Source organism: Protopterus annectens, chromosome 8.part1 (assembly GCF_019279795.1).
Source record: "Protopterus annectens isolate FY-2018-M chromosome 8.part1, PAN1.0, whole genome shotgun sequence".
Taxonomy (NCBI): Eukaryota; Metazoa; Chordata; order Ceratodontiformes; family Protopteridae; genus Protopterus; species Protopterus annectens.
In genome coordinates this window covers 15,722,664-15,739,869 of record NC_056742.1, presented here as the reverse complement: position 1 = coordinate 15,739,869, position 17,206 = coordinate 15,722,664, and positions in this window count along the sequence as shown.

Below are 17,206 nucleotides of genomic sequence, written 5' to 3'. Positions count from 1 at the left end.
AGACAAAAGTGGGTGTGTGTATGAGGAAAGTTTAGGTCAGACATAATGGAGAAAAAATGGACCCTAGAATAACTTGCCTGTGATAATGATAGAATATACTTCACAGAGACTCAAAGAAATCTGAGCGGTGAGCATATTTTGGGGAGGGCTGATGAGAGGAACAAGTTGAACTAATCGAGCAGATTTAGCAATACATTAGCCTTTCAACCACCCCCTCCATTACTTATAAATGAAGGTACTGGCTTAGGATTATGTCAACCTTATTAGGTAATGCTAAGAAAATGAAATCTATTTTATCAAAGTGGTAGTTGTAGTTCAGTGTGATTTCTAGTATGAAATGCTCACTGCATAAGCTTATACAGTTTGATGTATGTGAAGAACATTCAGTGCTGGTTTATCTTCTTCCAAAATAAAAATATACATCTTTGTTTCCTGACATCTGAGTCTGGAAAATATTTAATAAATTGCAGCCAATCCTGTTTCCATCTTTCAATGCTTGAGGATAAAGTTAATCAGGCATGCAACATTTTATAATGGAAACAGATAATTATACATTGAAACTTAATCTAAAACATAACACAAAACTTAATTTGCAGTTATCAACAGCAGATATAATTAGAAGATATAGCAAAGTTGGCAATTTATATGTAGAAGCTTGTTATGCAAGCAGACAGCCAAGAGGAAAAATGTAAATAGAAGACTGGGAACTTAGCCATTATTCAAATATGGAATTGTCATAACAAAGACACAGCATTTAATTTTAAATGTCATATCACCCATCTAAACTGTATTCCAGTACTCCAAAATATTAGTAGTTATATTCTTTTATTCTGTTTTGCTGTGAAGGGAATTCTTGTTTGCTTAGCTACAAGAGGGTTTGCTGGTTTGTATGGGTCCACAGCTTTTACATTTTTTATATGACTAAATTACTCAAGTATATTTGAATAATGCATATAACTATAGATACTTGTATGAAGTGATTTTAATGTCATGTATGCCTTAAGGACATGTGTAAATATTCATTGGAGGGATAAATGAGGAAGTGTTTATGCATAGTGAGATCTCCGTCAATGAATATCTTTATAAAATGACCTGAAAACCACCACAAATATAGATGAGTCATCAAGGAAAAAGAAATATGAATATACTAAATACCATGGGAGCAATCCAAATGAGAATATATTGAAGTGCATTTGCTCATCACTTCACAAATGTACAATTTAACAAATCCTTGTTTCTGACATACATTAGTGCAGACTTCATAGATATTTTTCCAGTAAATCTGTGTAATAAAATAAATTGGGTCAAGTTCATGCAAAACTGCATGGGATATAGTTTATGAATTAACTGTACAATCACATTTTTCAGCTTGACTGTACACGTATTAATACAGTATTTCTGCGTTTTGTGTTATTTCACTATGCTCCAAAGGACTACATATGCATTCTTAGGACAGCTTGATGAATGGGTATGCATATATAAAGATATTATTCTGTGAAAATAGCTACAACCTTATTTATAAACCACAAAATATGTATAACTTGTTAGTGAGCATGAAACTGTCAACTAGGATTTAAAATCATCATGTCTTGTTTTTATCAAGATGGCATTTTCTGCAACCACATTTTATAAAGATTTTTGATACAGCTGTACCAGGACAGTGACCGTCACTGCTCAGTAAACTGGAAATTGCATTCAGACCAGCCTTCCAAGCCTGGAATATGCATAAAAATGCACATGATGTAGAAGAAAAGCATAATAACACTATACTCCATTACAGATGTAAAAATTAATAAATAAGACTATTTCAGAAACAGACAATGTTTACTTCAATAATCTAAACAAATCTAGGATTAAAATTAGCTTACTCTATAAATCTAAATGGAACCTTTTCATCTATTTAAGCATAAATGACTTTTCTTGGTCTGAAGCTTTCAAACACCAGCTATGATCTATCCTTAATAACCTTTCTACACAGATTAAACAGGCTAATTTAAGTCTCTCCCTCTCTCTCTCTCTCTCGCTCTAATGTACTCTTCTTACTCTTAATCCCAGCAACCCATATATTAAAATAAATGGATTAGGTGTGCAACGATTTGAGGTGTTACCATCTATGCCAGGGAGAACAGGGCAGTGCATATGTAACACATACCAGCATAGTTAGCTGGAGTTTTGTAAATAATTCTGCATGATTTGACTATCACACAGACTTGTACAGATGCCTGTGTTAAGAGAAATTATCAACAGTGTTATTATAACTGATTAAATGTATATGTTTAAGCAAAGAATTCTGGAAGGGAAGAGTAGAGGTTTTTGAAATTGTTCTATAATTTTCATATACTGCAACAGATATTAGCAATGCTCTGAATGCGTATTGTACCACAGTCAGGTAATCAAATGTGATGCCATTCTATAACCAGCACTGAGAGGATGGAACTCTCACAGCAGTTTGTTTTGTTTTGGATTCTTTGGAACCTGATATAAGGATCTGTGTTAGTTATCACAGTCAGTTAGTTGAGTTCAGTTCAGTTAGTTGGAAGCTCATCACCTTGCCTTGTGGAAGTAAGCATCCCAGCATCTAATCTTGCCTTGCTGTATTAAGTTAGCTAGGGAACAGTTATTCTTTAGACAGTCAGGAAATACAGAGATATTAAGTAGTGTTTTTCTGCATCTGTTTGAACCTGTCCAACTCTGTTATTTTTATTTCTCCTGTGATTGAAACTCTGGCATTTATTGCATTTAGATATTGAGTATTCTCATGTTTTCTATTTTATTATTTATTATTAATCATTTTTATACCTTTCATTGTGGGTGGTCGTTTAGAGAATACTTTTAACATCTTGAGAGTACTTCTGCTTATTTTAGTGACACCTTGACCACTCTGAAAAGCCTGGCTGCTTTGGTTATACTCTATCATTTATATTAGTATTGATTCTTGTAAGAGCCTGAGAGTGGTTGACTGGTGGCAGTGAGGTTACCTTATAGTCTTGGCAGAAAGGGTATAGCTAGCAAGTCTGTACCAATCTTTCCTAGGAGTGTGTTTGTGTGTGTGTGTGTGTGTGTGTGTGTGTGTGTGTGTGTGTGTGTGTGTGTGTGTGTGTGTGTGTGTGTGTGTGTGTGTGTGTGTGTGTGTGTGTGTGAAAATCAAATACCCAGGTGTGGGTGTGTCAGCTACTTGGAACTGGGACACAATGCTCCAAAGTGAGTCTTGTTTGAGATCTGGAGAGACAAAGTCTCCATTCTCAGGTCTGGAGCGTATTCCCTGTGTACTCTTGGGGGAAACTGTACTTGATGCAGAGAGCTGCATCTTAAAATACTGTGTAAATCCATTTCTGTTCTTAGTAACCATCTCTCACCAGTGTCAGTGGTGAGGATTGAGGCTCATTGATTACTGGCTTGGGTAGACAGGCCGTCACAACGTGCTTTGGAAAATTCTTAAGAAAGTCTGACCAATTCAAAAGCACAGCTCCATTCCCTTTTCTAATCGTGAGATAACTTTGCTGTTATATACGTATCTGTTATGTATTCTTACTCACTCCTTACTGCTTTATTTCCATTTTTCTGTTAGCTTGCCTTTGTCACATATACTTTAGACACAATTCTCTCCTATCATGGCTTAGTGAATTGTTTGAAACTATTTTTTCTTCTTCATCCACAGTCTGTTTATGTTTTGCTTTCTCTTTGATAGCAGTACTGCCTACAATGTGGGCAGAGTTCTACTAAAGCTATGATGTATCTAACCAAGAAGTCATGGACTATGCCCTTGTTACATGAATATTTTTATATATCACACTAAAACCTTTGATCCTGTCTCTGTGAAACCACTTTTCTGCAACACAGTTTTCTACTAACATCACTTCAATATCCTGAATGTTTAACGGGATTCATTCACAGGTCATTTAAAGTCATAGTCAATTCCACCACCTCATGTGAATGTTGCATCCTTTAAAGTTCTGATAGATTTTTAATATCTGCATGTGTGAATGTGAGTGTTTATATCTAAATACTTTTATAGAGATAAATAGGCTGTATATTATTATGTATGTATGTATATATATATATATATATATATATATATATATATATATATATACACACACACACACACACACACACACACACACACACACACACACACACACACGGGTCTATTTCACATAATCGAACACCCAAATGATTGACTTTCATATGGCCGAGACCACATGATCGAACATTTGAATGTTCAAAAATGTGAAAAAAAAAAATAAAATAAAAAGTGCTAACGGGGGAATCCCCCCTGCACCCCCATATGGGGAGCTGTGACCCCCACACACCCACTATTTAAATATACCAAATCCGAGATCACAGTACATTGTGGTAAAGGGAAATCTTCCCATTCCATGCTCTATGGAGATCCCCATTCAGACCATTCGAACTTTTAAAAGTTCGATCATATGGTCTTGGTCATATCAAAGTTGAGCTTTTAAAAGTTTGACCTTCTGAAAGGGACCCATACACACACACAAACACAAACATGTGTACACACACAAAAACATACACATACTTTACTCTTTGTGTGCAGGTGTATCAGATTTGCTGACCCTCTCTACATTGTACCATAGCTCAGTGAAGTCGATACATTGACTACCAATCCAGAGAAATTAGCAAATGGGTTTAATATGGGTCCTGCAGAGGAAAGCAAGTTTAGTACTCATCTTGTTCTCATCATCTTCAGTAAATCAATGAATCAGGAATCAAAGAAAGAAAGGTTTTTGCAAGTAATGTGAAGATAAGCCTCACACAGAAACAAATATTGAAAGTTACATTCATTTAGCTGATCCATGCAAAAAAAAGTTTAAAGGAACTAGTCATCGGTTAATATAAATATAAAATGTTCTACATTAAAATTCTTGATTTAAACATACTAATATATATTATACATTAAAAAAACTCAAGGCTACAAAACTTGGTGGCATTTTGATGTCAGTTAAATGTTCAAAATGTTTTCCTTTGAAAATGGAAGACAATGCAAATTTTATGTACTGAGCCATGTTTATATATGTTTCTGCAGGGGACAAATTCCATTTTCTTGCCATATGGGTTGTGCCCTTATTGCCTGTAAAGTCCTTCTCACTTCAGGGTTAAGCAATCTTGGATTATTTTTTAAAGCCAAGCAGATCTGACTTTTTTGAGATTGTGTGATGTCACAGTCAGAATATGTTTGTAGAATGTTTAGCCCCACCACCTCCGAAACATTGGTGTGCAGGCTCTTTGCAAAAAAAATTTGGGGCACAATGCTTTTTTTTTTCTACTTCCATCAGAGTATCACCAGTCTTTAGTCTTCTATTATATTCTGGCATTGAACTGGAAACTGCACTTAAGTGTGTGAAGGACAGCTATATCTATTTGTCTAGCACAGATGCACCACAGATAGATGAATGGCATTCTTACTGAATATATTCTGTGATGGTTAAACTCACTGAACAGAATACATTTAGAAATAAATGAATGGGAGACCTGTGTTTTGCGATGTGACTGAACACCAGAGATGGATGAATTTTCCCTTACATCCAGTATAGTGTGTTATCTTAGTTGGTATATTTAATTTAGGAAGTTGTTCCTTTGTTAAAAAACATGTATTTTGATTTTTTTGTTGCCTTTCAGTGAGTTTGAGCTACTGCAAGTTTTTTAAAGTGTTCATTTGGGAAGTGTTTCATTTGGTACTATGCCATGCACTTATAGGTATGCACATGAAGAAATGTTTCATCGGGTTGCAGTTGTTCAGAGACAGAAAGGAAAAGCCTGCTGGCTTGCAATCACAGAATGTACTGGCATTGATTGTAATTCACCAATTCTTAATAAAACTGTGATTATACATGTTAACTCACTGCCAGTGTTCTGTTACCAGCAGATATTAAACTACTACACCACAGAACCACAGACATGTAATATAGCCTCAATAATATATTAATAATATATTAAAGAAAAATAAACAATGGATAAAAAATACACTTCTTCTGCACTCAACAAAATAAACACTTGATAACTTTTAAAGTTTCCATATGTTATTTCCCCTCTCTCTATGTATATATACATATATATATATATATATATATATATATATATATATATATATAGACAGATATAGATGCATATTCACGTATAAACAATTGATTCTGATACAGTTGCATACAAAAATGTATATATTATACAAAGTACACAATGAAACATTTATCTACACTCTGGTAACATCACAAACTAAAATGACAGTAACTACAAACAAAATCATAGAAACAATAAACTTCACTTAGTGAATGAAACTAGCACAGAAGCACAGGTTTAAAATGTGCACTTCAGAAGCAACAGAACTATATATAGTATTTAAAAAAAAATTAAATGCAACACATACAAAAAGCATGATTACAATAAACCACAGCAACTGGCTGCACATATCAACAGTATAAATTTATCAAAAAATAAAAGCATTCTTCATCAAATCAGTACAACACATACACACACACACACACACACACACACACACACACACACACACACACACACACACACACACACACACACACACACACACACACACACACACACTATTTCTAGTATTCAACCTCATTATATATGACCCAAACAACAAACCATAACAGTTAAAATGTACAAGCTGTCCCACAAAAGAGTAAAACTATACTAAATTTAAATAGCCCACTATCACAATATAGTGAATTTCATTAAAAGAAAAAGTTATGATTCAAAGTACCTTTCCAGGCTGTAAATATATAGTTTAAAACTAGAAAGCTCAAAGAAGAACAATAATTACAAAAAGCCTCGAAAAGTATATAGGAAAACAATGCTCAACATCTGTGTGAGCCAGGTAGGAGATACTTGGTACGAGGTGGTTGAGAACTAGCTGTATGGTTCCTAGCTTTATCAGTAGCATGTGCAGGTGTCTATTTCTGTATCTCTGTCTGACTGTCTTTCCATCCATCAATCCATGCATCCATCCACAGGACTCCCTGTCTTTCTGTCTGCCTACATATTTATTTATTTATCCATCTATTTTTCTAAGTTTATCTTAACTTGCTTGATATTTAAATTGCCAAATTTTCACTTTACTAAAGCATTTTGGCTGGAGTTAGTTCTGTTATTGCTTGCTTCTTGCTGTTGTAACATATTTAGACCTGAATGTTATATATTAGTTTTAATCTGAGGTCAGGTGGTAGTAGAGAAACAGCAACCACATTGACTTTTCTCTAAATAATGATTATTTACTCTGAATTGTAATGACACTGAGTGAAAATATTAAGTAAGGGAATATAGAGGGCAGTGCAGATTGTCCAACTATAAAAATGATTTTTTAAGTTTATTTTCATGAATTTCTGTAATCCTCAAGTATTCGTGTTTAGAATTATTGGAAAAATAAAAAAGCTAAGAGTCCAACCATTATGAACACTAAAACAGCACTTAAAAAGCAATAAAAACAAAAGAACAACAAAGCTTTCGAATCCTCATAATTCTTTTTCAATGTATCATATAAATAATTAAATACAAGATCTGAATAAAGTACTGTAAAGGATGCACAAACATGAAATGGCAGGGAATTTAGTTAATTTGATAGTTGGGAGAGTATAAATGGATAAACGTTTTTAGATCTAACACCCCACCAGGTTAAATAATAAGAATAGTATCAAACCTCTTGGCTTTTCCATTTTTTGGATATTTATGGTTTGCCTTTTGAGTCCATTTGGCTGCCTACAGAAGTTCTTTGGGTTTGGATTTTTGCTTTTCTTCTCATTTGGCAGCATGTTAGTTTTGAAGCCAACAATATGAATTCACAGGCTGGGTGCTCAACAACAGCTTTACAACAGCTCTTGGTGGTTAGTAACAATCCTCTATTAAGTTAAGTTTATTCAACAGTACTATGGAAGATGTGGCTGTTTTAGATAATGGGATTGCTATTGAAACTAGTGTACAAAACACTGAACTTATTAAATTGATCCACATCCTGGAAACTAAAACTGAATATTTCGACAGTCTGCAGTGGCAGAGACTTAGTTTTTCAACATATTTACAAATGGGCATTGCTCTGAGAGGATTAAAAATTACAAAAATGCCCACTTATGGGAATAAATATCCTTTACTGTTAAAAAATTGGCAAGAACTGAATTTAAAAATAAGTTTGGACTATATGAAATTGATGGATGATTTTTTTCTTAACACCGAGATGGAATTTTCAGCTGAAGTGGGACTCACTGGAGGATCAGATTTTTAACTGACCCAATTTTCATTTAGTTGCCATTGAATATAACAGTATTCTTGAAAAAAATGAAAAAAAACTTTGAAATGAAACTTATCTCTATAAAGAAAATGAAGCTGATTAGGGATTTGAAGTATTTAAACTCAGAAATGTCTTTCATTGGCTGAAGCAGGAACAGTGTCATACAGCAAGGTGGGTACCAGCTCTTAGCACTACAATATGAACATCAAACACTGAGTCTGCTTCCAGCGAATGCTGTACTAGTATTGTATCATCACAGTCAAATTATGATATTTTATCAGTAAGAGTGGGGGAAGCAGTTAATGATTTGGATCATTTTTATGTTCCCTGTGAAGGGGTAGTATGAATACAGATGCTACCTCTACAGAATACAGAATCTACAAGAGGAGATGAGCAATGTAGAGAAGAAGAGCTTTTTTTTCACGAGGTTGGAGCAGAATGAGGAGGGAGAATCATCAGTCTGCATCCACTATGGAGATGGAGCTACCAGCAAGAATTCCAATGGGACCAACTACCTTTACTCAGGTAGGATCCATGACTCAAAGCAAAATTCAGAAGTAAATATTATTGGTACCACTGTAATTAATCTATACAGCCATCCTTTTAATAGAGAGGAGTTGTTACTATTAGATAAAGGATTATCATTTTTTTCCCTCTACTGAAGGCAATATCAGTGATGCCCTGACAGCACTGAAATTGTTTGTTCATAACTTAGACCTTAAAAAGTTATATAGGAATGGTTTTCCATCTGCTATTAACAATAAACTTAAATGTAGTAGTGTCTTTGTTCCTGTACATATGCCAGCGGTACAGTCTTTTTACAATATGTGTGAAAATGAGACATATATATTCTTTTGTAATGATAAAGATTACAAGAAATATTATCACCTTAGTTATGAACAGCAATAAGCATTACATAGATTGACTAAAATGGAGGATATTATTATCAAACAGGCTGGCAAAGGTGGTAAGACAGTTATTATGGATATGAACAAATACAACAGAATGGATGTACATTATAATTAATGACTGCACCACCTTTAGGAAGATAGATGTAAATATTAAGAATGAAATTTATAAGGAAAAATCTTTTCTATGTGATTCATTTATTTGTCCTGACTTATATAATATGTTGTCTGTCTCAGATCCTGTAATCCCTGTTATATATGGTTTACCTAAGATCAATAAAAATTTGAATGTACCACCTATTTGAGTGATTGTCTCTGGGAGCCAATGGGTCACTACTGCTATGTTCAAATATTTGGAGAAACAACTTTTTGGATTAGTTACACAAAGTCAAAGTTTTATAAAAGACAGGAATGATTTCCTTAAAGAACTGTATAATTGGTTTCAACTAAATGAAAGGCATGAAATTATGATGGTTATGATGGATATAAAACCTTTGTTTACCATTATTCCCAATGGCATAGGTATTCACTATATGAGGGAATTTATGGTGACACATTGCATCTTCACTGGTGGGAGGACTGAAATGTGTTGCTCTATGTTAGATGCAATTCTGAGTAGCAACATTTTTATGTTTAATGATAAACTTTTTTACCGATTATTAGGTGTAGCTATGGGCACACCTACTGCCAATAGTTATGCTAACATAGTGCTTGCTAGATGGGATGAAATGCATATCTTTGGCAGTGGTTCCTCTTATGTTAATGCCCATTTAGTATTTTATAAATGATTCATGGATGATAATTTTCTCTTTTGGACTGGGGATGGTAATACATTCAACCATTTAGTTTCTGACCTATAAAAAACTATGGAATTCCTACTATTTGATGTTAATACATCTTCTGATAAGATTAACTTTCTTTATATAACTATTATTTTTGACACACAGATACAAAAGAAAAATGTGCAATATACTCTATATGTTCATTATAACACATGCACCCTACATACGTTACTAATAATTTTGGCCGTGGTCAGATTTGGAGTGCTACTAGGTTAAATGCTATAAATGAAAATGTTTTGGAAGAAATACAAAGCATGACTGCAGACTTTAAGTTTAGAGGTTATAATCCTGCAATAATTGAAAGTAATAGAAAATTTGTGTTAGCCCACTGTCAGGATTTGGGAGCACCCTATTTTTCTAATTCTCATATTCTGTCGGCTTATAATGGTACTAGGTGTGTTACCAGAAAAAATAATTATTCTATGGGATATGTTACAAAATATAACAGGTACACAAATATGATTAGACAAGCCATACAAAAAAATGGGTTATACTACAATCAGATTTCGAATTGAAGAAATTAATGGGGGATAGACTTCACTTTGTTTTTAAGAGAGAGAGAAATCTAAAACAATATCTCTCCTACAAAGATCAGATTTTTATTCAAAAAATATACATCCCAAGCTTAATAGAAGAGGTACAGTTCTGTGCCATAACTGCACTTACTGTCATTACATTAATTTGCACAAGGAATTTAGAGTCTATGTCAGAAAACAGAAAACGCAAACTCTCGAATGCTCACATGAGCGAATAATCACAAACTCGAAATTGGTATTGTGGGGGGCTGCTCCAACTACTCCAAGATCACACTACAGTAAGGAAAGGGCAAATATTCTGATCTTCACTGTTCTGCGATCCCAAAATACCACTTTCAAGTTTCTGATTATTTGCTCATGTGAGTGTTCAAGAGTTTGCGTTTTCGTCTTTCTGAAGTAGACCCAGAATTCATATATCCCATTACTCAAAAGGTATTTAAGTTCAATACTTTTGCCACCTGTTCTACTAAAAATGTTGTCTACCTTGCTAACTGTGAGGCATGTCAATGTTTCTACGTAGGTAAAACTAACCAGAAGTTCAAGGAGAGAATAGGCTCACATCTTTCTGAGATACATAGACACATTGACACAAATGCACTTAGTAAACATGTTATAAGTTTTGGTGAGGAACACACTTTCAAGTTCTGAGTACTGAAAAGAATACACAAACATAAAAGGGGAGGGAATTTATTTAATTTGACAGAGTTGGCAGAGTATAAATGGATAAACTTTTTTAGAGTTGACACCCCACCAGGTTTAAATAATAATAGTATCAAACCAGTGTTAAAGAAAAGGCAGAGTTTTATATGCATACCTGGGCCTAGATATTATATATTATCTATTATACATATTATTTATATATATATATATATATATATATATATATATATATATATATATATATATATATATATATATATATATATATATATATATATATATAGTTTCACTTTACAATCCTGAAATACTGAAATATCAGAATTTTTTATTTTTTTTTATTTTATTTTATTTATCTTGAGACTTGAGACTGTAAAGCCGAATACATAAAAACCCGAAACCCCGAAAGCGCGAAATTCAAAATCACAACTGTCCACATACACACTCCACACAAAAACAAACACACATACACCTTCCTCCCTACACTACAAACCAACAAAACACACACAAACACAACAAAACAAACACATGCGCGGACCCTACATAGAAGCAGGGGGGCAAGCCTCCCACACCCCCGCTACTTATAAATACTAACTCCAAGGTCGCACTAAAAACACAAACACACAAAAACTTCCACTACACATTCTACACTCCCCTTGCACAAACACACATCACATACGTACAAATACCACCACTCTCAACACTTATACTCACTCAATTTTACCTACCTACCCTAACCCACACCTCAAAACTCCAAACAAACTCACACACAATAAAATCCCTACCCAAAGCCCTTAGTAAAACATCACTTACCTAAATCTCCAGCTACATCCACATACCACACCATGCATCATGAACACAGGGAATCCCATGTCATGTACGCACCTCCACAACCGTGGATTCAACATTTCTGCATTCGGCATTTCCGCATTCGGGATTCTGCACTTTCGCTCAAGTGCAATTTCGACACTTCGGTCTCGAGCTACTGAAATTCGATATATATGTATATATATATATATATATATATATATATATATATATATATATATATATATATATATATATATGTATGTGTGTGTGTGTGTGTATATATATATATATATATATATATATATATATATATATATATATGTGTGTGTGTGTGTATATATGTGTATATATATATATATATATATATATATATATATATAACACACACACGTGCACATACATGTATATGTATATTATGTATTTATATATTTAGATCAATATATTTTTTATATATTTATAGGTTCATATCTGCATTTTTACACATACTCCATACATACCATTTTAGCCTTTTAACATACTGTATTATAAATTTTTACATAGATTTACATATTTTTTATAGATATTAATAACACGTTTTTTAGGTAATTGAGGGGATATATTCTATTTCTGATAGGAGTATATTTTTTTATAGTAGAGCTTATTCGCTAGCAGGTGTATTTATTTATTTATTTGATCTGAACATGTGATGTATATCTCAATTCTGATAGGCTGGCACTGAGTACAAGAACACTTGTATTTAATTATCTATATGATGCAGTAAAAAAGAATTGTGAGGGTTCAAAAGTTTTGTCATTATTTAGTGTTGTTTTAGTATTACTAATTGTTGGATTCTTGGCTTTTTCATTTTTTGGATATTTATGGTTTTCCTTTTGAGTCCATTTGCCTGCCTATTGAAGTTCTTGGTTTTAGAATTATTTGGACTTGAACTGAATGGTTTTCTTGAAGAAATGTCTGATTAATGGTATATTAGTCAAGGAAGGGAATGAGTGGCTCCGTCCCAAATAGTATATCGCGTTGCCACATGACACTGATTCCAAATCATTCCTTGGTCTTCATATTCATGTTATTTAATATCTTGCTCACATGTATGCCATAAATGAGTTAAGTATGTAATTCCTTTGCAATGCATGGCCAGTGGGACCCATTATATTACAGTCTTTGCAATCTGTCTATAAAATTGATACTCCTAATTATAATCTCATAAAAAAACAAAGGACATTTCCTATGTAAGCAATGTCACACCATCTGTTCAGGGTTCAGCATTAAAAGGGAATACATATATGTAGTTCCTCCTTAACAGGCAGTTCACTCTTCAAGTTAGCATTTATGTTAAATAAATATCATAAAAATAGATCATAAAAAAACTTTCACTCTTTTAGGGAATAACAAACTTAGTCATGAAAGGTACTATACCTTGTGAAAATGTGCAGCACTGAACATCCCTAAACTCCACTACATCTGCTTGACTTGGGAAGCAGGCATTATTAAATACTTGAAAAGGGTGGTGAGAACTTTTAAGTTCATCTTCTTAAAGGTGTATATGGGTGGTTAAACATCTTACAGTCCCGTGGTCACATGACTGATATTGTTCCTCTGCTCCATTCAGCTATATTTACCTTAAAAACATAATTCAGTGTCTTACAGTATGATTAGGGAAAATGCCCCATAAAATTGAGATAAGTGGCATTTGTCAATTAAAAAAAACTATTTCTAGACTATTTATAGTGAGCATGTATGAATCATTAATTGTGTTCATTGATGGCGGACAGATGACAGGCAAGCAGTGATGATAAAAGACAAAAAATGGAGAGTCAAAATGCCTTCTAAGTAGCCACCAGGTTATTATCCTACTGTAAGACTGGAGAAATAGTACAAATCACAGGAGAAGCAAGCTTAACTTTAAGGGCAAATATAATAGTGCTATTCCTAAAGCATAGCCGTAGAGAGGTACGCCTTAATCTTCACACCGTAACACATCAGCAGCAGCATCCCACTTTATCACCATTTTTTCTATGTAGGCTACAGATTTTGTGTCAACAATCATCATCATCTCTTGATTCAATGTGATCTCCTACTTTTCTTTCACACTCATGCCTGACAGGTGTTCTCACACACAATCCATTCATCTCTTGTCTTGTTCCTCACTTCTTCTTGCCTTCTGTCTCTTCAAATTATTTACCATATCTTCTGTTTTCCTGTACATGTGCATGTACCACCATAGCATGTTGTCTTTGACCTTCCCTGCCACTATCACTATTGTGACTCCTGCTCTGATGTCTTCATTTCATCTGACTATAGTGTGCATCTGATCCCCCATCTCAGGTACTTCATTTCTATCACCTCAAGCTTCCTCAACTGCCTTCCTTCACTGCCCAGGTTTCTGTATCATGCAGAAGAGCTGATTGCACAGTTGTTATGTGCATTTCACTTTTCAGCTTCTTTGGTATTTTTTTGCACACGATACCCATTGATACTCAGTATCAGTTGGTTGCAGCATTTCTGAATCTAACTTTTGCCTCCTCATTCTGACTTCCCATCTTCTCAATCACCCAAGATACTTGAAGCTGTTAACTAGTTCCACTATTTTTCCTTCTGCATCAACTTACAGCTTCTTCTGATTCTCACATTTTTTGCCATGACATCTATCTTGTCTACTCAGTTTCATCCCACATGCATTCAGTTTTGTGCTTCGTTCTCCCTATAATCTGCTGAAGCTCCAGTTAAGAGTCTGCTTTTAATGCCTCTTCATCAGGTCTATATTACAACGTTGAACTCACAGGAGTCCAAATGTTGTTATATCGAACCCAAATGTTTGAAATATGAAAATAGCGAAGCCACGGCACACTGATTTTCTTCCCAGGGAAAAAAATCGGTGGGCCGTTTTCAGGGCATTGCTATTTCCTCCACTTGGTATATTTAAGTAGGGGGGTGTGGGGGGCAAAGCCCCCCTCATTAGGTTAAGTTTAAAGTGTGTTTTTTTTTTTTGTACCGGAGCAGCGATTTTATTTCCCTGGGGGAAAAAATTGCTGTTCTGTGTTTTTGTAATTCTTGGGTTTCAAACTTCATGGTTTAATATTACATAATTTGAACTTCTGTGAGTTTGCCAATGTAATATAGACCCTCTTCATCTGCATGAGGCAGCTTTGTTGATCTGTTCCCCCTGACCTATTTACTAATGTAGTCCATCACCAGTATGAACAGCAGTGGGCTCAAAGCTAAACAGTGTTGCACACTGACTCCACTGAGAACCACTTAGAGTCCCAACACTGTTGTTGGCATTTGTGTCATTGGGTCCTTGTACATAGCTTGCACCAATTCTACCAATACTTTTTGGGACTTCATACCATCATAGGACTGCCCAAATTAGGTTTCTTGAGACTTTGCCATATGCTTTCTCCAAGTATAGGAATGTCCAGTTGGACTCTTTACTCATCTCAAGCTTCTTTTCCGCTGTCTGTCACCCTGAAAATATTAGGGCCAGTTGTGCTACATCCTGATCAACTGCTCATCTCCCATATTATTTGCTACTGCTCTGTGTATTCATTTATCAATCACCCTCTCCAGCCCTTTCATGTATTATGACAGGAGTCTGATACCTGTATACTGTTCACAGTTGCAATACCCCCTTTTTGTTTACTGGTACTAGAATGCTTATTCTCCAGTCCTTTGGGATTCACCTTTCTCTCCATGCCACTACAAGTACTTTCAGGATCCATTTTCCCCTACCTTGCCCAACATCTGCCATCAATCTATCTGAGCCTACTGCTTTCCCTGATTTAGTTTTTCTTAGTGCACACCCCAACACACATTTAACTGAAACAGGGAATAATAAAATTGATCTATAGGTTGCATAATTTCTATGTTCACTTAGACAAGTACAAAAACCACAGATGTTGCAGAAAAATTTCCACATAGTCTTTGTTGCAATCCTCACCCTCAAGGTAAATATCTTAAAGCTGAAAACAAAGTTATGGTACCATTTGAAATGTTGGGATCCAGTAAGGCAAATCCCAAAATTCAGAAAATTAATGGCAAAAAGATCAAAATTACATACAGCAGGCTTGAAATTCCATTTCTTAGAATATTCCCTTTTCTCCAAGGTATGATGATCTCAGAGATGGTATATATAAGTTTGGGGGGTGGATGGGTGGAGGGGGGCCCCCCATTAAAAAGAAGTTTTAAGGAGAAGGGTGATTTTCAACATTTTCTTTTCTCCTGTGCTTCTGGTCTTTTTTTTTGGCTTGTCGGCACACTGCATTTTGAGTACCAACATTTCAATAGGGAGCCCAGAGTCATTGCATACACTTCATAATTTCAAGTACATGTGCATTTGTTTTTTTCTAATACACAAACTATATGTGGCAGAAATAAGGTGATAATGCACAAAACAACAAATGCTCTGTACAGAACATTTTGACTAAAATTCTTTTCCTTTTTTAAATTATGCATTTTCCTTCAACAGTATTCCTATCAGCCATTTGTTGGGCTAGGATATGAGGGTTAGCTAGTGTAGATACTACCCTAAAATGGTTTGGGGCAGTAAAGCACTTCTGAAGGTTACAAATACAGAGCTTTAACTTTCCTCATCTCAAGTTAGAATCCCTTCATGAACAGTATACCTTTTGCTCCTAAGATTAATAGGCAAACTGCAAATGAAGAAATATAATAACTGCAAATCCAAAAACTTCTATAAATCTAAAGTACAGGAAATAGGACATGAGTAAAGCTGACAAACAGGTCATCCCATTCTAAATTAGAAGGAAGTAATTGGGTTTATTACTTTACCTACAGATCACTTATTCTTACTTCCTTTTTAGAAATTCTGTTCGATTAAGCCATCCATTTCATTTCCTTTGCTGCAGTAGCTGCCATCATTCTACCAGATGAGGGTTTGCATATAACTTTAATTTGGTTCAAATTTCTTAACTAGGTAAATAAGAGTGGTGAACTGACTCTTTTCAGCCTCAACCCAAACCAAACCGACAAAGGTAAACATATAAAGTACATGTATATATTTCAGTCAATCACACAGTTCAACACAGAGTCTACAATCACATACTTGTAAGAAGCTAGAAAAAAAACATGGTCGCTGTTCCTGGAAGTACCAGTCTAGCAAATGAACAACACTGAAGATTAACCAGAAGTAATGACTGACTCTATGGTTCAAATTTAATAAAACACATCTTGTAT